The following is a 22,297-nucleotide window of genomic DNA, read 5'->3' as shown; positions in this document are numbered from 1 at the left end:
TTTAAATGACCCAATACATTAATAATTGCTCCTTTTGTGTCTCCATGTATTAGTAAATGCCCCTATTGGGTCTTCATTTATTAATAATCCCCCTTTGAGCCTGGCTCCATATGATCACACGTCCCATACCTAACTCCACACCCAACATGAGTGACGGGACTTTGCTTCCACCTGTAGGTTGCAGCCTGGCCAAGGTGACTCGATGACTTGGTGTCCTCGAGCTACCTGACATCTTCCACCCACTCTTGACCTCTCGTAGGCCATGTGCCTAAAAGAGACTTGCCTACGGAGAACCAATGGCCACAGGCTTCAACAGCGTTCTCCTCCGGACATGGTTGTGATCACACAATCTATGATAATGATCGTTTCCCCTCTGACTGACCGATAAGAACAGAAAGATTGTTAAAGGGCATCGATCAATAGGATCCACCTTCCTAAGCCGTCTATACGGGCATATAGATCATAGGAAGCTGGATAAAATGATACCTTGATATTTGCGATCCTATGCGCTATTCCAGAGAAATCCACATTTTCCTTGTATGCAAATGAGCTGTTAAGATCTATGGGAGGGACATAGATCTCCCGAGATTGAAATTTTGCTAAATAGGTGATCGTTGCTTTAGGAATATGTAAAATTTTGGTATGGCTTCTCTACAGGTTGCCCTTTAGATTGCAGATATGAAATAATAAATCAAGCAGGAGGGAATATCACACAGATTCAGAAATCCATAGCTGAACATATGGACTCCATATTTTTCTGATTTTTGTTATCTGACTTCCAGAACATCCTTGATGTTTCGTGTTTGGAAATGTTTACTGGGAATAATCAAAACATTGTGTATGAAAAAGGGATTCCAACTATGTCTGGATAGTTTTTTGTGTATACGATTTAATTATCTGACCTGGTTTGATATGTTAGATGTTTGGTGTGAATGGGGTCTAAGGCAGGACCAGCTTTATGGGTGTGTGACCTGTGCATTAGTGATGAGCGAATGTGCTCAGATAAGGTGTACATGCACACTGAAACTTTTCGTTGAATTTTTGGAGTGGAAACTGAGGAAAAACTTCCAACCTTTTGAGAAGTTTTGTGTTTTTGCCCATTTTCCGTTCCAAAAACTCCTCAAAGAGATCAGAGTTCACATACCCTTAGGTCTGTGTTCACTGAGCTTTTGGAAGAGGTTTTGGAGAAGAAACTGAGGGGGAAACTCAAAGGAAACTCTTCAAATCCTCCTCAAAAGTACAAAACACCTCAAAAACTTGGAAGTTCTGCTCAGCTTCTGCTCCAAAAACTCTGAAGACACAGTGTGTACATAGCCACTGCGCAGACATGCCACGTTTTTGTGGAGTTTTGAGCAGGATTTTGGAAAGTCAGCAAAAGGACTCAATCTGAGCACACCACCGTACGGTGTACCGTATGTATCTTTCAAGGATTATTTGGAGCAGAAACCGAGTGGAATTCTCAAGATCCTCCTTAAAAACTTAAGTCTTAAAAAACGGAGTTCCTGCCCCAAAAACTAAGCTAAAAGTCTCCGCGTTCATATAGCCTAATCATTTCCTTACAGCCCAGAGCTACATTTACCATTCTGCTGGTTGTGATCCAAAACAGGCAATGATCCCCTAGAGGCCTAGAGTATATTCACGCTGAGGTTTTTGTGAGGAGCTTAAAACATTTCTTTAAAAAACGCTCGAGAAATTCTTTCAAAGTTAATCCAATTTCCTGTTCATACTTTCATTTTTTTTAAGTGTTTTGTCCTCTTGTTTGAGGCGGATTTCTTCTGGAATCTGTTCCAAATTTGACACCTCAAATCAAAAACCTGCGAATGAGAACACTTTAGAAAAAAAAAATCTACAAAAACTCTTCATGAGAATAAAAAGTAATAGAAAAAACCTCCCTAGTAAAAGGATCGTTTCCTGAAAGCAATTTATGAAAAAATAGTTGTTTTGGAAAAAAACCACAAAGAAGAAAACTCGGTGTGAACATAGCCTTACGATGTTGCACTCCATCATCATTAAATCAGGTGGATCTTTTTATTTGCTATAAATAAGATTATAACTGTTTATATCAAAATGTAAATGATGATAGAAAGGGTCTGCGCACGTTTAAAGGGCACCCGCTCCCATTTCTATTTATATCATACAGTCACTTGTGCACCATTCATTAAGGAATAAGATGATGAAAGAAACCTGTTTGTAGCATAACATACTTCAGAATAAAAGCAGTTTCCCTTGAAGGGCATAAAAAAGTAAAGTCAAGCAGCCACAAAGCCTTCCCCGCACAACGGTATTTATCCCCCCTGCCTGTAATGAGCGGCAGACCACAGAAGATCAGACAGGTGACTGTGTTGCTTCCTAATTGCCCAGCAACGCCTCGCTGAGTTGACGGAAAACATCCCCGGATTACAGAATTGTACTTTCCGCACCGAATATCTGTTGCAGAGAAGAAAGGTTCTTGTTTTCCGTATCAACCAATCACAATCCATGTATTATTTTTCCAGTGCAGGTTACAGGATAGAAGATGAACTCTCATTGGTTGCAACCAGAACGTTGTTGCTCCGTAACAGTGGTGGCCTCGATCCATAAAAGCTATTCTGTTATTGATATTTTCAATGGCAACCAAATTCCAGATTCCATTTTTTTTTTTAGAGCTCTGAGCAACACGTTCACTGCCACCGTAACATGAGGAATACCGTCAGTGTTGTGTCAGTTTCATAGGACCGTGAAACAACGCCGCAACAACGGTTCTGTCGAAAAAGTCTTCTGACCGGAGCTGGAACGCTAAGCTCAGGTCAGGAGAGGAAAAACTCTCTGTACAGTGCAGATTTTTATTTTTCCAGAGCAGAATTCAAAATGAAATCTGAGCTTTTGTTGGTTGCGATCGACAGCAAAGATTTTTTTCTTCAGGGTGTTGCCATGGGCTTCTGCTGGTGGCACATCTGAGGTTCCACCCATCCCAAGGGACGGCATGATCGTGAACCAAAATCGTTCATCAATTGGCTAACGCGGTGGGCAGAACGTGGTCTCACCCTTAGGCCTCATTCTGACATCAGTTTTTCACGTACGAGAGTTATCCGTGTTTTCAAGGAGAGAATTCATATGTCGAATACTCTATGTAGCTGTTCACATGTCCGATTTTTTTTGTAGACTGTGTGGTCCACGCAAAATCCCAGAGATATGTCCGAGTGTTGGATCAAAATCAGCAATGGCTCCATCAAAAAAATTGAACGGCACTCAGACGCTATCCAAGTGATGTCTATTTTTCACAAACTGCTAGATAGACGTGTAAGAAGATGAACGCTGTGCCAACGTTCCCCCTTGTTGATATGTGATGTGATCTATTATAATGTTTTACATTGTTATGTGATAGAGTTGTGTTCTGCCCAGCAACAGGTAGTGAGTAGGTATGGCTAGAATTAAGAGTTTGGACTAGCCCAGAGAGGGAAAGGCTATGTAAGAAGGTCAGAGAGGGGTTCTTGGTAGTGAGTTGGGTAGGACCTAGCTTGCAGGTAGAGCAGACCTTTGGTCTGAGTGTTCAGCACAGCCGAATTAGTTGGGTGTCCCCAAAGTGAGTGGAGACCAAGGCAGTGGATAACGAGATTGGGTGTCCCCAAAGTGAGTGGAGACCAAGGCAGTGGATAACGAGATTGGGTGTCCCCAAAGTGAGTGGAGACCAAGGCAGTGGATTACGAGATTGGAGTAGAGACGTGGAAAAGCGACAAAAACAGAGTGATGCACTAGAGGCAGGTCCTGGGAAAGGATGCCCAGTACGACCCTGAGTTAGCGACTCAGAGACGTAGTGACCACGGGCCAAGACAGAACAGGTAACGCGAGATGAAGAGAGTGCCTGGGCGGGAGTTCCAAGGCGTAAGCAAGCAAAGATGTTAAGTAACGGGCCATAGTGGCAAACTAGCTCCCCAAGAGGGAAAAGAGGATGTGGAACCACGGGTTGAGGACAGGACTCTCCCATACTAGACTGTAGTATTGTGCTGGGTTGTCATGAAGACAGAGGAACTTAAGGCAGAAACAAGCAAGCTTGGAAGAAGTAGAGCGACTGTGTGTGAAGATGCTCCGTATTGTAAAGGAAACATTTGTGAAGTTACGCACGCGCTATCTATTGTAAATAGTTCCCACCAAGTTAATGTTAAGTAAAAGACTGTTTGAGTTGTGGTCTCCCTCATTGAACATCCGGTCCTGGCCAGCCAAAGTCACCGGCATCATGCGACCTGCAAGGGCGTAGAGCCCCCATCTTCTTGTAGCGTGTCAGGGCATGAGAGACAAGTACCACTCGTTCAAGTCTGTAGTCACTCTATGTGACTGCAGACTTGTGAATCCTCACAGTGTACTCACTGCGCGCTGTCAATATTCTCCGGTGTCGGGTGCGAGCGGTCATGTGACCGCAAGTATGAGATTTGCATTCTTTTGGCAACTTTCCGAATAGACATGTCAGGCCTTGCTCAATTCAGCTATATTGACCAAAGCCGCGCACGTCTAGTCTGCACGTGACCGCATGTGTGGAAATCACATACTCTCTCTATTCCCATACCCCAGCGGGTATGCGCCCACTAGTGAGTGCAGAGGTTGCACCACATACACTGACTCCCTCCATTCATTGCGATGGGAGATTAAAATACAGCTGAGCAAATACCGTCCGCTGTATTCTGAACTCCCATAGCAGTGAATGGGAAGAGACGCCACACCTCAATTCACCGGGGAATCAAAGCCAGAACCTGAACCCCCATACTATAAATATCTATCATGAGACAACCCCTTTAAATCTTACGGGAGCTGACATGTAGTACCAGACACAGCCAATGGACAAAGATGGCGCTGTTTCTTCAAAAAAGTGTGGCTAGCACCATTATTTAATTGCTTCGCTGTAGTCATTGGTTCTAAAACTGGATTTACATTGTGTTTGTGACTCCGTCACTGGCTTCTGTATGAATTCCAATAAACAACAGGACTCAGACAGGCCCCTGACTAAGGTTCAATTAGGCAGTCTGTCAGTCTGTGGAAACTAGAGCACACTCGGATGTCATCCGAGTGCAGTCCAATCGGATCAAACTTGTGCATGCTCTGTCCGAGAAAAAAATTGGACATGTGCACGGCCCTATAGACTAACATTGGTCCGAGTGAGATCCAATGTTTTATTGAATCGCACTTGTGTGCACGAGCCCTAAATTAAATTAATGACCCTGTTGGCGGCACATCCGACTGCCACTTTTTTGAAGGCTCAGAAAGAATCATTAAGGAGAACACAAATGTTGTTTGAAGCCGTCCTAATTCTGACCAAGTGTAGGATCTAAGTGACATTTGTACTAAGTGGCGTGACTAGAGTCCGATGGGACCCGGTGCAAGATTTGGGGGGGGTGCCCTGCCGCATTTTGGTCAGATGTATGGGCCATTTTAGCGTTCTAAATCCTATAAGGACATACAAGTTTCACCTGCCCCCCCATTATGTAGAAATATCCCACATCTTGAACTCCTTTCTGTTATGCATGTACCCCATCCTGGGCCCATCCTGGTATATATATCCCCCATCCTGGTCCCTTATTCTGGGCCCCATCGTGGTCCCTTTATCCTGGTATATATCCCCCATCCCGGTGTATATGTCCCTTATCCTGGTATGTATGTTCCCCATCCTGGGCCCATCCTAGTATATATGTCCCCCTTCCTGGCCCCATCCTGGTAAATATATCCCCCATCCTGGTATATATGTGCCTTATCCTAGTCCCCATCCTGGTATATATGTCCCTTATCCTGGTCCCCATCCTGGTATATATGTCCCTTATCCTGGTCCCCATCCTGGTATATATGTCCCTTATCCTGGTCCCCATCCTGGTATATATGTCCCTTATCCTGGTCCCCATCCTGGTATATATGTCCCCTATCCTGGGCCCCATCCTGGTATATATGTCCCTTATCCTGGTCCCCATCCTGGTATATATGTCCCCTATCCTGGGCCCATCCTGGTATATATGTCCCTTATCCTGGGCCCCATCCTGGTATATATGTCTCCTATCCTGGGTCCCATCCTGGTATATATGTCCCTTATCCTGGGCCCCATCCTGGTATATATATGTCCCCCATCCTGGTATATATGTCCTTTTATCCTGGTATGTACCGTATGTTCCCCATCCTGCTATATAAGACCCCGTTCTGCCACTGTTCTTTAATGCATAGACGAACAAAATGATTCTACTCACCTTCCCTCCGCTCCCCCGCCACGTGACGTCCTCTTCTGAGGCCGGCAGCTGACTTCAGCGTGCAAGCGACGAGAGCGCATGACATCACTGCCATACAAGTCACATGCACGCTGACGTCAAGTTACTGGCCTCTGATTGGCTTGTCTCTTCGCCGCCATACACTTCAGCTGAATGTGCGCCCGAGGAAGCACATCCAGTTGAAGTTTGCAGTGACGTCAGCTTGTCCCTTACCCACACGACTTCTGCGACCGCGACCATTACGCGCCTGTTTGTATGATGGTTTTTTTTTCTGTGTATATAACGGTAGGGAAATTAGATTGTCAGCTCTGTTGCAGAATAAGTTGGTGCTGTACGAATAGCAAAAAAAAAAAAAAAACGAAAGCAGGTCAGGCGTGACCAATTATTATTTTATTATCGCCACATTTCGTTGCCGGAGCTCGCTGTCTGGCGCATGGCTGTGCTTTTGTTTCTGGTCTGTTTGTTTCTATGTCGAGTATCATTATCTCAGACCCTGGGGGTATCTAGGAGGAAGAAGAGGAAGCCCAGTAATGTAAAACATGTGTCCCCCACCATATTTCAGTGAGCAGGGAGCCGCTCAGATCCTGGCAGTGTGTCCATGCAATAGTGAGGCCGAAAGCCTTCAATAGAGATGAGGTAGGGAGCCGTCCAGGAAATTCTTAGGGGCTGGGCAGGGTCTTGGCTGCAAGTTTGTGACTGGAAAATGTGAGACAGAGACAGTGCAGGCATCTGAGAGCTCGGGCCTGGCGGACTGGGTACGGAGAAGCCCGTGGAGCCCCTTCTCTATGTTCTTGGCGAGGGGCTTGTTTATGTCCGGATATTAAAAGGTAAGGCGAATATCCAGGGAAAAGGCCTTCTAGAAATCAGAATTGGGGGTGTCCAGGATAAACAAACTGTCTATGGCCTGGATTGGGGGGTCTCGTGGTTTGACAGACAGCGCTGATCTTTAACGCCTCACAATATGGAAGGGACAGGAACATTCAAGCCATAGTTATACCTCCCAATTACCAAATTTGAACCTTAAACCCACCTAGGAGGATCTGACTAACTAGTCCGAGGTATGAGATTTACTATACAGTACTGCCCTTGTTTGTTATCGTATATTATTTTATGACGTATAGATTTTTTGGGGTATTGTAATAAGGCCCCGTTCACATTGCATTTTTCAGTTCTGTTTAACGTATCCACTGGAGGCTGACGGCGGTGTCCATCTCCTATGAACTAATATAGGATCCATTAAAAGAATTCTTTCATGACTTACCGTATATATGAAACCAAAGCTTTTATAGCCCACGAGTGATTAAAGCTTATATACATCCTTCATACAGATTTTTTTTAGAAAGGACGAGGAAGGGGTTGTATATAGATCTGCAGTAGAGAGAGGGGAAAGTAGCTAAGGTTTTATGTACAGTAGAGAAAACAGGCCGCAAACAAAGAGTTAAGCACATAAAGAAGAAATAAGTGCAGGATAGAAGCTGGATACACACCTCACATCCAGCCTATATTACACGGAGGGACGCTCCTAAAAAAAAAAAAAAAAGCGAAAAATCTGCAACTTGATTCAGGCGGCAAACTGATTATCAAGGGGTTTGAATAATGAATGAAGGAATAAAGATTGGAGACTGAAACTTGTGAAAATCATTTTTTTTCCCATGCCAAGGGTGTCCATAACCTTTATTTCTAATGTTTTCAGGTCTTTCAGTCTCCGCTTGGCAATAGAGCCCTGTGGATATATTTAGAATTTACAGAAGCAGCTGTGCGCTAATTGTAGGGTAAAAAAAAAAAGATCTGTCCAAGGGCTAACGTGTATATTTTAAGATTGAAAGTGTACGTTCATGGAAAATGGATTTTACAGCTGAAGAATCAAAATCCCTTCAGACCAAGCAGACTTAATATGGTTCTGTATGACGTGTAAGTAGTATGGCGCCATAATGCGTCACTTATAGTATTTTGGGGGCATTACTTTACCGACATGTGCTTTTCATTTCGTGCCAAGTTCCATCCATTAGGCTACGTTCACACTAGCAGTATTTGGTCAGTATTTCACATCAGTATGTGTAAGCCAAAACCAGGACTGGGTGATAAATACAGAAGCGGTGACGTGTTTCTATTACACTTTTTCTCTGATTTTGCCACTCCTGATCTACCCTTATCTCTATTGCTGAGCTATGAGCTCTAACATTCTATCACTATGCAGATTCACCACAGTATGGCTGCTGAATTTCCTGCCTCGACTTTTATGCAGTCAATGATAGTTACTTCTAATTGGCTGTGCTATACCATGTGATGCAAAGCATTGTGAGGAAACAAGCCTGGCTGCATCCCAGGTCATGTGAGACCTCATTCAGATGTCCGTTTTTTGCGTACAAATCATCTCCTTGTTTTTCAACTACAAAAGTAAATGGGGTCATTCACACGAGAGGGCCATGCGAAATCGTAGGGACATGTCAGATTTTGATCTGAGCGTTGGATCAAACTAACCAGTGCCAGTCTGTGTCCATAAAAAAATCGAACATCACTCTGATGGCATCCGAGTGCAGTCCGATTTTCACAGACTATTACGTAGGAAAAGAATAGACTTTTCCACGTATGAAAATAACTGATGACATTCGGACCAAACTTTGATGAAACGCTGACCAAACTCACAGATGAAATTCGCTCAGTTTTTCTCATATGGGAAAAAAATGACATGTGAGTGAGGCCTTACCTGCATGATGCAATGTTCTGCAAGTGGTAAAATGGCGGTGGCGTATTGTTTAAAATTGCCAGGTTTAGTGAGTTCCTAAAACTTCTACAGAAATTTGATTTGCATTGACTTGATTTTTTCATCTCAAATAGATATGGTATATTTGAGATAGTTTGAGATAGGAAGCAGATAGGACGGCTGTATAAACTGGGCTGAGATTGGATCGCAGTGGACGGACTGGCCGGTGGCTCTCCCGACCTGAGCGTGACAGCTCCATAAAAATACAGGACTCCGACACGCTCAGGTGGGGAGAGCCGCCGGCCAGTCCGGGCACTGCGATCTCATCTCGGTCCAATTTAAATGGCTGGAGAGATAGATGAGTGGATGGGTAGGTGGATGGATAGGTGGATGGATAGATGGATGGGTAGGTGGATAGATAGGTGGATGGATAGATGGATGGATACATGGACGGGTAGGTGGATGGATGGGTGGATGAATAGGTGGATGGATAGATGGATGGTTGGATAGGTGGATGAATAGGTGGATGGATAGATTGATGGATGGATAGGTGGATGGATGGTTGGATCAATGGATGGATAGGTGGATGGATAGATTGATGGATGGATAGATTAATGAATGGATAGATGGATGGATGATGAATAGGTGGATGGATGGATACATTGATGGATGGCTGTATGGATGGATGAATGAATAGGTGGATGGACAGGTGGATGGACAGGAGGATGGATAGGTGGATCGATGGATGGTTGGATAGGTGGATGGATAGATTGATGGATGGATAGATAGATGGATGGATGGATGAATAGGTGGATGGATGGATGGATGGATGGATAGATTGATGGATGGCTATATGGATGTATGAATGAATAGGTGGATGGATTGATGGATAGGTGGATGGATGGGTGGATGGATAGATGGATGGTTGGATAAGTGGATGGATGGTTGCATAAGTAGATGGATGAATGGATGGATAGATGAATGAATTAATGAATAGGTGGATGGATAGATTGATTGATGGATGGATACTTAGATAAAACATGTGGCAAACATTATTTTACCTGTGGATTCATGTAGATACGGGAGCCATTCTGGACAGGGCCCAAACTATTCAAGTGGAGGGAGCAAACACTTACACATTGAGCCAGGAGCGCCCACACACATAATTGCATAATTACAGGGAACCTGTCATCATGTTTTTCATAGGGATGTAGTGGTACAGCTGTAAAGCTGCTTGTCCTCCAATAATCAGGATACCTTTTTAGTAAAGATCTGATGTGTCAATCATGAGAAATCTAGTGTCGAAGCCATATGCAAATCAGGCTGGAAGTGCACTGGAGGCATGTCAATGCACTTGGAAAACCAGTCCCCAGTGCACTTCCAGCCTCATTTGCATATGGTTTCTACACTGAATTTCTGATGATCGGCAAATCAGATGTCTACAAAAAGGATAGGTAAAGTAGTCCTGACAGGTTCCATTTAAAGTCAGCAATTTAAATATCCACCTTTCATTTCAATGGCGGAGAACTTTACCTATAAAAATTTGATGCGATTTTTATATAAAATATTCTGACATTTCTTTCCGCCCCTCCTTGGGCAGATAAGTAAGTAGCTGGCAGTGGTCATACATAGACTGTCCTCTTGGGCACGCCATCTCACTGCCGGCCTCCTGGGCACGCCATCTCACTGCCGGCCTCCTGGGCCTGCCATCTTACTGCCGGCCTCCTAGGCACGCCATCTCACTGCCGGCCTCCTAGGCACGCCATCTCACTGCCGGCCTCCTGGGTACGCCATCTCACTGCCGGCCTCCTGGGCCTGCCATCTCACTGCCTGCCTCCTAGGCACGCCATCTCACTGCCGGCCTCCTAGGCATGACATCTCACTGCCGGCCTCCTGGGCACGCCATCTCGCTGCCGGCCTCCTGGGCACGCCATCTCTCTGCCAGCCTCCTGGGCACGCCATCTCACTGCCGGCCTCCTGGGCCTGCCATCTCACTGCCGGCCTCCTGGGCCTGCCATCTCACTGCCGGCCTCCTGGGCACGCCATCTCACTGCCGGCCTCCTGGGCCTGCCATCTCGCTGCCGGCCTCCTGGGCCTGCCATCTCGCTGCTGGCCTCCTGGGCCTGCCATCTCCCTGCCGGCCTCCTGAGCACGCCATCTCACTGCCGGGCCTCCTGGGCCTGCCATCTCACTGCCGACCTCCTGGGCCTGCCATCTCACTGCCGGCCTCCTGGGCCTGCCATCTCACTGCCGGCCTCCTGGGCCTGCCATCTCACTGCCGGCCTCCTGGGCACGCCATCTCACTGCCGGCCTCCTGGGCCTGCCATCTCACTGCCGGCCTCCTGGGCCTGCCATCTCACTGCCAGCCTCCTGGGCACGCCATCTCACTGCCGGCCTCCTGGGCATGCCATCTCACTGCCGGCCTCCTGAGCATGCCATCTCACTGCCGGCCTCCTGGGCCTGCCATCTCACTGCCGGCCTCCTGGGCACGCCATCTCACTGCCGGCCTCCTGGGCACGCCATCTCACTGCCGGCCTCCTGGGCAAGCCATTTCACTGCCAGCCTCCTGGGCACGCCATCTCACTGCCGAGCCTCCTGGGCATGCCATCTCACTGCCGGCCTCCTGGGCCTGCCATCTCACTGCCGGGCCTCCTGGGCCTGCCATCTCACTGCCGACCTCCTGGGCCTGCCATCTCACTGCCGGCTGGTCCTCGCCCACTTTACTTATTAATACAATGCAGTCTTTTATTTATACCCGTCAATTCCGTATTGTGTTCTGCATTATTAAGTCGCATACAACTACAGTGTGTTGTCATGACATTAGGAAATGGAAACTAAAGAAATGAGAACTTCATAACCCGCACCATGGACCCACCATTAAACATTTAGGTGGTATGTAATTGTTTATCAGCGGTGCCATCGTACAGTCGGGATTTTGCCCTCGGAATAATAGATGTTTTCTGATGTGACCTGCAGTCTTACATGACATAGAGCTTCATGTTCTAATGCTCGGGGTCATCTTACTCATTTGTGTTCTCTTGGGCTTCTGTGCACCACGCCACGCCGCCGATGCCCTTTGCTGGGGACCTGAGTAGCATAGATTTTAACCCCTTAATGATTACCAAGACACCTTCTGCCATGAAAAGGGTATTCCCACCTCTAAGATCTTATCCCAATATCTAGTAGGTGAAATAATATTAGCAAATCCCTCCAATTAGAAATGTAGTATAGTTCTTCTGATAAGCTATGTCGCTTACCCCATGTCCAGGGCATTGAAATAGCTTAGGTATCCATGGTTGCGACCACTCATAGAGTGGCAGTTGGTTGTTAGTGGTCGTAACCATGGATACCTAAGCTACTGCAGTGCCCTGCACATGGGGTAAGCAACATAAAAATATAAACTATAAAGTTTAAAAGCAGGAAAAAAAAATCCTACATGCTTCGAATCTTGAAATGTGAACGGTTTCTGCCTTGATTAAGAACCGTTCACATTTCTAGGTTCGAAACGCGTAGGACTTTTTCCAGGGTGTCCTGATTTTAAACTTTTGTGTATCTTTATAGTTTATACTTTTAATGGATCAATAAAATGTTCTTTTTTTTTGTGGAGATTGAGTGCTGGATATCTTATCGGTTTTCTATAAAAGTGAATTCCTTTTATAAATTGACGGTATATCGCACTCACCCAGTGATCCAAGTGGACCCTAATTCGTTCCCATCATATAAATTTGGATTTAGTTCTGTGTCCATTTCACTGGTTTTCTCTTGCTCGATGGTTCTCCCTGCCGCCCAGTTGTATAGGAAACTACGTATGTTTTATAGACAATCCCTGCATGTTTTGCAGCTGTCGAGCAGTCACGAGACATGTAGCCGCGGGGACGAGAACATATTTTTCTAGCACGCCTATCACACGCGATTAGCACCCGAGCATGCTCAGATAACACCTCATTCGAGCACGCTCGCTCATCACGTAGCCAACAGCTATCCGTTCCGGTTTCCCATACACTTGTGTTTCAATGGGCAGGGAGGAGAAAACATCTGCCGAAACCTTTGTAAGCGGTTTATATCTCATGCAAACAAAAGGATTAGGGATGTAAATTGTAACTGACTTATCATTATCTCCTGCCGACATCTGTCAGGGGTGAGTTGGAAGACCTCCACACAGATGTTTATCTCGTCCCCCCAAAATCATCAGGTCCGGATAACTTTTATCTACTGCATGGGCTTTACAATCTGAGGATTGCCTGTACAGTCAGCCCTGCAGGGCCTAAACAATACCCCATGGTTGTCCCTCCGCATATGGCCTGTTAGGGCACAGATGTATGCTAATGTGATGGAAGGTCAAAGTAAGATTTAAAATGGGTATCCCTCAGTTTAAGGTAATCTTTCAGCAGGTTTTTGCTATCTTAGAGCTTCATAATGTAGGGGCAGAGACCCTGATTCCAGCGATGTATCACTTACTGGGTTTCGTGGTGTAATTTTGATAGAATCACTCTTTTCTCTGCTGTAGATGTAGCAGTGCTCAGAATGCTGGGCTGTGTAAAACCCCGCCCACACCACTGATTGGCAGCTTCCTGTGTACACTGTCAGCAAGCTGCCAATCAGATTAGCTGGACTGCCTGACACTCAACACTTAGTCTTGCATTGATAATCTCCTGTTGATAAAACACTGATTGCATTTAAAATACGGCCTACAATGAGGCCCAACAACGGGAACAATGAAAATGGGCCTTACCCCAACTGTTCCCACAAAGTTTGAGGCTACAAATGTCCAAAGTGTCTTGTGCTGAAACAATAACATTTTCTTTCACACTAACTTAGAGGATGAGACCGATGACTAAAAAACACCCCCATAGTATTATTCCTCTTCCACCAAACTTTTCAGTCACAATGCGGTCAGGCGGGTAACGTTCTCCTGGCATTCATCAATTCCAGACTCGTCCATCAGACACTAGATAGAGAAGTTTGATCTGTCACTGCACAGAACATGTTTCCTCTGCTCCAAAGTCCAGTGATGGCGGCTTCACACCACTACATCTGACGCTCGGCATTGTGCTTGGTGATGTAAGGCTGCGTGCATCTGCTCGGCCATGGAGCTCCAGGCGGGGGCGCAGTGTTTGCGCTGATGTTATACCGGAGAAGGTCTGGATATGGAGTCAGCAGAGTGTTGGTGACTTTTCTAGCCCCTGCTCCTCAGCACTCGGTGACCCACATCTGTAGCGTCACGGGGTCTCCACTTTGTGGCTGAGTTGCTGCGGTTCCTTGCACTTCTCAGTAATATCACTGACAGGTGATGGGGAGATTTAGGAGGAAGAAATGTCATGAACAGACTTGTTACCCTGGTGTCTCCTATTGCTGGTTCCAGTGAGCTCTGGACCACCGGTAATTCTGCACGATGTTAGTAAAGGCAGATGGCATGGCAGGGGGCTGGATGTTATACATCAGGGGGGAGGGATAGGGGGGGGGGGGGGTGCTAAAGGCCGGATCTTATACACTGGAGGGTGAGGGGCTGGATGTTATATACTGGGGGAGGGGCTGGAGGTTATACACCAGGGGACAGATATCATATACTAGGGGGGTTATACATCGGGGGGGGGGGGGGGGGGCGAGGGGACAGATGTTATATACTGGGAGGTGAGAGGGGCTGGATGTTATATACTGGAGGAGGGGCTGGAAGTTATACACGGGGATGAGGAGACAGATGTTATATACTGGGGGGGTGAGGGGCCGCATGTTATACATGGGGGGGGGATGGCTAGGGGACAGGTGTTATATACTGGAAGGTGAGAGGTGCTGGATGTTATACATCGGGGGCGAGGGGCCGAATGTTATACACGGGGCGAGAACCCGGGTGTTATACACCGGGGGGGTGAGGGGACGGATTTTAAACAAGTGGGACGGAGAGCCAGATTTTATACACTGGGGGTGAGGTGCCAGATGTCATACACTTGGGGGATCAAGGGTGGCTGGATGTTATACACTGGGGGCAAGGGTCCGGATGTATGGATGTCATACACTGGGCGCGAGAAGCCAGATGTTATACACCGGGGGCTAAGGGTCGGATGTTAAACAAGGGGGGCGAAGGGCTGGATGTTATGCACTGGGGGCAAGGGGCCGGATGTTATGCCCCCGGGGGCGAAGGGCCAGATGTTATACACTGGGGGCGAGGGGCCAGATGTTATACACTGGGGGCGAGGGGCCGGATGTTATACACTGAGGGCGAAGGGCCAGATGTTATACACTGGGGGCGAGGGGCCAGATGTTATACACTGTGGGGGATCAAGGATGGTCGAATGCTATACACTGAGGGTGAGGTGCTGGATGTTACACACTGAGGGGGATCAAGGATGGCTGAGTGCTATACACTGAGGGTGAGGTGCTGGATGTTACACACTGAGGGGGATCAAGGATGGCTGAGTGCTATACACTGAGGATGAGGGGCCGGATGTTACACACTGAGGGGGATCTAGGATGGCTGAGTGCTATACACTGAGGATGAGGGGCTGGATGTTATACACCAGGGGTGAAGGGACAGATGTTACACACTGGAGGGGATCGGCCTGATGATATACACTGGTGGCAATGAAGCTGAATTAAAAAAATCTGAATTAATTGTTTAAAATGTGTTTCCCATTACATTTGTCTATGTAGTGTTTAGGATTAGAAAAGCATGGCTGCTTTCTTAAAAGAAAAAAAACAGCGCCTCACCTATCTATACGTAGTGTCTGGTATTGCAGCTATGCTCCATTAACGTGAAAGAAAGCAGCTACATTTTTCTAATCTTGGAGAATTGTGGTACACCGAAGCGCAGGGTGGAAGCCTCCAGTACGCCGGGCATGGGTCGGATCTTCTGGTCCCTCTTACACGGCCGGTGGGTGGCCTTGCCCGGTGGCTGGCGCTTTGGTGGCACAGTGATAAGGAGGCACAGGGCCGTTGGTGTCCGGGGGTTAATCACCGCTGTTTTACTGTCCCCTCTAAGTGTGGTGGTGGTGGCGTTCCCCATGATGTAGGTGCAGAGGGAGGACAGGAGAGTCAGGGTGTAGGCAGGAGTCAGGTAACTTTTACTTCAGCATAGCCAGAGATGGCACAACAAACAAGTACAGATGACTAAAGTGCCAACATTTCACTGACAGCTGAGGTCCGTATATATGAGGAACGTATGACAGCAAGCCCCTCCAGTGTCTAGATCTGATGTCCAATACTGATGCGATGGAAATATCTTCCACCCTTTCAGGGCTGCAATCTCTAGATGGCCTCCATATCCCAGCCTCACTAACCTTCATTATGTGTGAGTCCTGTTAGCAGACGTTTTCCCCATCGTTCTTATGGGTAACTTATTTCTGGCTGAGTGATCTTCCTGCATTCTAGGCGTCTAGGCTAGTAGATCATTGGGCACGAGAGAATCAGGGCATCACTCCACCCCAGTAGTAGACATTTCAAGAGTTCACTCGCACTTTCTTCCGACTAGTTCATCCATAACGGTCCGGTGGAACAAGGGAATAAATTCCCTCATATGTTTTCTGAGCTGACTTGGTGCTGTGGACCTCACGGAGATGTCTTCATTAGGGTTGAGCGAAACGGGTCGAACATTTTCAAAAGTCGCCGACTTTTGGCTAAGTCGGGGTTTCATGAAACCCGATCCGACCCCTGTGCGGGGTCGGCCATGCGGTACGCGACTTTCGCGCCAAAGTCGCGTTTCAATGACGCGAAAAGCGCCATTTCTCAGCCAATGAAGGTAAACGCAGAGTGTGGGCAGCGTGATGACATAGGTCCTGGTCCCCACCATCTTAGAGAAGGGCATTGCAGTGATTGGCTTGCTGTCTGCGACGTCACAGGGGCTATAAAGAGGCGTTCCCGCCGACCGCCATCTTACTGCTGCTGATCTGAGCTTAGGGAGAGGTTGCTGCCGCTTTGTCAGAAGCAGGGATAGCGTTAGGCAGGGTCCATTAACCACAAAACCGCTTGTGCTGCAGCGATTTGCACTGTCCAACACCACCCTCGGTGTGCAGGGACAGTGGAAGTTTTTTTTTTTTTTTTTCCCCTCAGCGCTGTAGCTCATTGGGCTGCCCTAGAAGGCTCCCTGATAGCTGCATTGCTGTGTGTACGCCGCTGTGCAAACCAACTGCTTTTTTCAAAGCACAAATCCTCTTGTTCCTTCCTTTCTGCACAGCTATCTTTTTTGTTTGTCCACACTTTTTATTTCATTTGTGCATCAGTCCACTCCTTATTGCTGCCTGCCATACCTGGCTGAGATTACTGCAGGCAGGGAGATAGTAGCTGCCTGCCATACCTGGCTGAGATTACTGCAGGCAGGGAGATAGTAATTGTAGGACATTCCCTGTTTTTTTTTTTGTTTTTTTTTTGGTGGGAGATTAAGATTGGCAATTTGGCATTTCTGCTAGAGTGCCATCCCTGTGTGTGCCATCTCTCTCACATAGTGGGCCATAGAAAGCCTTTTCATTTTTCTGTATTTTTTTTTGTGGGGTGTATAAATTCTCCCTGATAAAAATACAGTGGGAGATTAATATTGGCCTTTGGGCTTGTGTGCCAGTCCTGAGTGTGCCATCTCTCTCACAAATAGTGGGCCATAGAAAGCCTATTTTATTTTTTTTGGGGTTTTATAAATTCTCCCTGAAAAAAAGGGAGATTAATATTGGCCTCTGGGCTTGTGTGCCAGTCCTGAGCGTGCCATCTGTGCCAGCCCTGAGCGTGCCATCTCTCTCACAAATAGTGGGCCATAGAAAGCCTATTTATTTTTTTTTTTGGTTTTATAAATTCTCCCTGAAAAAAAGGGAGATTAATATTGGCCTCTGGGCTTGTGTGCCAGTCCTGAGCGTGCCATCTGTGCCAGCCCTGAGCGTGCCATCTCTCTCACAAATAGTGGGCCATAGAAAGCCTATTTAATTTTTTTTTTTGTTTTATAAATTTTCCCTGAAAAAAGGGAGATTAATATTGGCCTCTGGGCTTGTGTGCCAGTCCTGAGCGTGCCATCTGTGCCAGCCCTGAGCGTGCCATCTCTCTCACAAATAGTGGGCCATAGAAAGCCTATTTAATTTTTTTTTTTGTTTTATAAATTTTCCCTGAAAAAAGGGAGATTAATATTGGCCTCTGGGCTTGTGTGCCAGTTGTGAGCGTGCCATCTGTGCCAGTCCTGAGCGTGCCATCTCTCTCACAAATAGTGGGCCATAGAAAGCCTATTTAAATTTTTTTTTGGTTTTATAAATTCTCCCAGAAAAAAAGGGAGATTAATATTGGCCTCTGGGCTTGTGTGCCAGTCCTGAGCGTGCCATCTGTGCCAGCCCTGAGCGTGCCATCTCTCTCACAAATAGTGGGCCATAGAAAGCCTATTTAATTTTTTTTTTTGTTTTATAAATTTTCCCTGAAAAAAGGGAGATTAATATTGGCCTCTGGGCTTGTGTGCCAGTTGTGAGCGTGCCATCTGTGCCAGTCCTGAGCGTGCCATCTCTCTCACAAATAGTGGGCCATAGAAAGCCTATTTAAATTTTTTTTTGGTTTTATAAATTCTCCCAGAAAAAAAGGGAGATTAATATTGGCCTCTGGGCTTCTGTGCCAGTCCTGAGCGTGCCATCTGTGCCAGTCCTGAGCGTCCCATCTCTCTCACAAATAGTGGGCCATAGAAAGCCTATTTTATTTTTTTTGGGGGTTTTATAAATTCTCCCTGAAAAAAAGGGAGATTAATATTGGCCTCTGGGCTTGTGTGCCAGTCCTGAGCGTGCCATCTGTGCCAGCCCTGAGCGTGCCATCTCTCTCACAAATAGTGGGCCATAGAAAGCCTATTTATTTATTTTTTTTGTTTTATAAATTTTCCCTGAAAAAAGGGAGATTAATATTGGCCTCTGGGCTTGTGTGCCAGTTGTGAGCGTGCCATCTGTGCCAGTCCTGAGCGTGCCATCTCTCTCACAAATAGTGGGCCATAGAAAGCCTATTTTTTTTTTTTTTTGGGTTTTAGAAATTCTCCCTGGAAAAAAAAAGGGAGATTAATATTGCCCTTTGGGCTTGTGTGCCAGTACTAAGCGTTCCATCTCTCTCTCTCTCTCTCAGTCAGTGGGCCATAGAACGCCTATTTTTGGTTTTATTTGTTTTCTAAATTCTCCCTGAAAAAATCATTTTATTTTATTTGGTTTCTAAATTCTTCCTGATAAAATCACATTTTTTTTATTATTTTTTTTTCTAAAGTCTCCCTGAAAAAAAAAAAAAAAAACAGTGGGAGATTAATATTGGCCTTTCTGCTTGTGTGCCAGTCTTGACTCCTGGGTGCGTCATCTCTCAGTCAGTGGGCCATAGAACGCCTATTTTTGGTTTTATTTGTTTTCTAAATTCTCCCTGAAAAAATCATTTTATTTTATTTGGTTTCTAAATTCTTCCTGATAAAATCACATTTTTTTGTATTATTTTTTTTTCTAAAGTCTCCCTGAAAAAAAAAAAAAAAAACAGTGGGAGATTAATATTGGCCTTTCTGCTTGTGTGCCAGTCTTGACTCCTGGGTGCGTCATCTCTCAGTCAGTGGGCCATAGAACGCCTATTTTTGTTTTTATTTGTTTTATAAATTCTCCCTGAAAAAATCATTTTATTTTATTTGGTTTCTAAATTCTTCCTGATAAAATCATATTTTTTTTATTATTTTTTTTTCTAAAGTCTCCCTGAAAAAAAAAAAAAAAAAAAAAAAAAAAAAACAGTGGGAGATTAATATTGGCCTTTCTGCTTGTGTGCCAGTCTTGACTCCTGGGTGTGCCATCTCTCTCTCTCTCTCTCTCTCTCTCCAATTGTGGTCCATAGAAAGCCTACATTTTTTTTCCTTGATTTGGGTTCCAAAATCTACCAGAGAAAATAACTCCATCAATCATTGGTAGAAAAATATTGGCCTCTGGGCTTGTGTGCCACTCCTGATTCCTGTGTGCGTCATCTCTCACTCAGTGGCCCATAGAAAGCATATAGTTTGTTACATTTGTTTTCTAAATTCTCCCTGCAAAAATCTTTTTTTTTTTTTTGGGGGGGTTTCTAAAGTGTTCCTGAAAAAAATAAAAATAAAAAAAAAATAATAGTGTGACATTAATATTAACATTTGTGCTTCAGTGACAGTCCTGCGTGTGGGGCATCTCTCTAATTTGCAGCCACCAAAAAAAGAGTGTGTAACATTGGGCCTGATTTTCGCTGTGGTCTCACCAACCTGTAAAGGGGTAGCTAAATCATACTGAAGTTATAGCTCACCGTGTAAGTTGTGTGACTGCAACAAATAACGTTAGTTTGGTTACGTTTTTAAAACAATGAGGAAGTCTAGTGGAAGAGGTCGTGGCCGGGGGCGTTCATTGTCAGCTGGTAATGAGGGTAGTGGTAGTGGTGGAGCATCAGGTGGTCGTGGGGGAAAAAATATTGCACCTAAGTCTGGAGCTGTGGAGCCAGGTTCGTCGTCCGGCTACACAAGGCCTCGAACGCTCCCTTTTCTGGGATTAGGAAAACCGCTTTTAAAGCCGGAGCAGCAAGAGCAAGTTTTGGCTTATCTTGCTGACTCAGCCTCTAGCTCTTTTGCCTCATCTCGTGAAACTGGTAAAAGTAAAAGCAGCGCGTCGTTAGTGGATGTTCACGGTCAGGGACAAGTCACTTCCTTGTCCTCTTCAGCAAAAACAACAACAGAGAAGAATGCAGCAGGCGACACAACGGGTTACTCCATGGAGCTCTTTACACATACCGTCCCTGGCTTAGAAAGTGAAGCAGTTAACAGTCCATGCCCATTACAAATTGAATCTGACATGGAGTGCACTGACGCACAGCCACAGCCAGACTACTATGCTGGTCCTTTGACTCAGACCACAACATTGCCCTCGCAGGGTGCTGATCAAGAATCAGACCCTGATGAGACTATGTTGCCCCATCACGAACGCTATACCACCGAACGACACGGTGACACAGACGAAGTTGCGCAGGAGGTACAAGAAGAGTTATTAGATGACCCAGTTCTTGACCCCGATTGGCAGCCATTGGGGGAACAGGGTGCAGGCGGCAGCAGTTCTGAAGCAGAGGAGGAGGAGGGGCCGCAGCAGGCATCAACATCGCCACAGGTTCCATCTGCCGGGCCCGTATCTTGCCCAAAACGCGTGGCAAAGCCAAAACCTGGTGGAGGACAGCGTGGCCATCCGGTTAAAGCTCAGTCTGCAATGCCTGAAAAGGTATCCGATGCTAGAAAGAGTGCAGTCTGGCATTTTTTTAAACAACATCCAATTGATCAGCGCAAAGTCATCTGTCAAAAATGTTCTACTTCCTTAAGCAGAGGTCAGAATCTGAAAAGTCTCAATACTAGTTGCATGCATAGACATTTAACCACCATGCATTTGAAAGCTTGGACTAACTACCAAACGTCCCTTAAGGTTGTTGCACCCTCGGCCAATGAAGCTAGTCATCAACGCAACATCCCTTCCGGCAGTGTAGGACCACCATTTAGCGCACCACCTGCTGTATCTGTGCAGGTATCTTTGCCAGGCCAAAGCAGTCAGGGTCAGGGAATCACCAGTTTCGTAGTAGGAAACACTGCATCTAGGGCACCGGCGGCAACAATACCATCTCCCACCGTCTCTCAGTCTGCCATGTCCACCGGCACCCCCGCTAGTTCCACGATCTCCAGCTCTCCAGTCCAGCTCACCCTACATGAGACTATGGTTAGAAAAAGGAAATACTTAGCCTCGCATCCGCGTACACAGGGTTTGAACGCCCACATAGCTAGACTAATCTCGTTAGAGATGATGCCCTACCGGTTAGTTGAAAGCGAAGCTTTCAAAGACCTGATGGACTACGCTGTACCACGCTACGAGCTACCCAGTCGACACTTTTTTTCCAGAAAAGCCATCCCAGCCCTCCACCAGCATGTTAAAGAGCGCATCGTCCATGCACTCAGGCAATCTGTGAGCACAAAGGTGCACCTGACAACAGATGCATGGACCAGTAGGCATGGCCAGGGACGTTACGTGTCCATCACGGCACACTGGGTAAATGTGGTGGATTCAGGGTCCACAGGGGACAGCAAGTTTGGGACAGTTCTGCCTAGCCCACGGTCTAGTAAACAGTTGTCTGTAGCCGTTCGCACCCCCTCCTCCTCCTCCTCCTCGTCCTCCTGCAGAAGCAAGAGCTCGTCCACAGACCGCAGTCGCACAAACACTCCATCCGCACCTGCCACTGTTGCACACCAGGTCTCCCATTATGGGGCAGCTACTGGCATACGTCAGCAGGCTGTATTGGCTATGAAGTGTTTGGGCGACAATAGACACACCGCGGAAGTTCTGTCCGAGTTCTTCAGCAAGAAACGCAGTCGTGGCTGGGCACTGTAGATCTTGAGGCAGGCAAGGTAGTGAGTGATAACGGAAGGAAT

At 46.4% G+C, this 22,297-nt stretch overlaps 1 protein-coding gene across 2 annotated transcripts in view; it reads left to right on the top strand.

Moving 5' to 3' along the window:
- Nucleotides 1-22,297, top strand: part of SGCD (sarcoglycan delta) — a 639,540-nt gene that overhangs the window by 388,702 nt on the left and 228,541 nt on the right. The window contains exon 1 of one of the 2 annotated variants that reach the window (XM_069763507.1): nucleotides 6,913-7,045. The exons of the other annotated variant lie outside the window; for it this stretch is intronic. The gene's annotated coding sequence lies outside the window, so the exon portion shown is untranslated. Of the gene's footprint in view, nucleotides 1-6,912; nucleotides 7,046-22,297 lie in introns of those variants that run through there. 2 annotated transcript variants of the gene reach the window in all.

This window comes from Ranitomeya imitator, chromosome 4 (genome assembly GCF_032444005.1).
Source record: "Ranitomeya imitator isolate aRanImi1 chromosome 4, aRanImi1.pri, whole genome shotgun sequence".
In the NCBI taxonomy this organism is placed as follows: domain Eukaryota; kingdom Metazoa; phylum Chordata; class Amphibia; order Anura; family Dendrobatidae; genus Ranitomeya; species Ranitomeya imitator.
The sequence above is the reverse complement of the archived record's forward strand: the minus strand, read 5'-3'. Positions and strand labels throughout refer to the sequence as shown.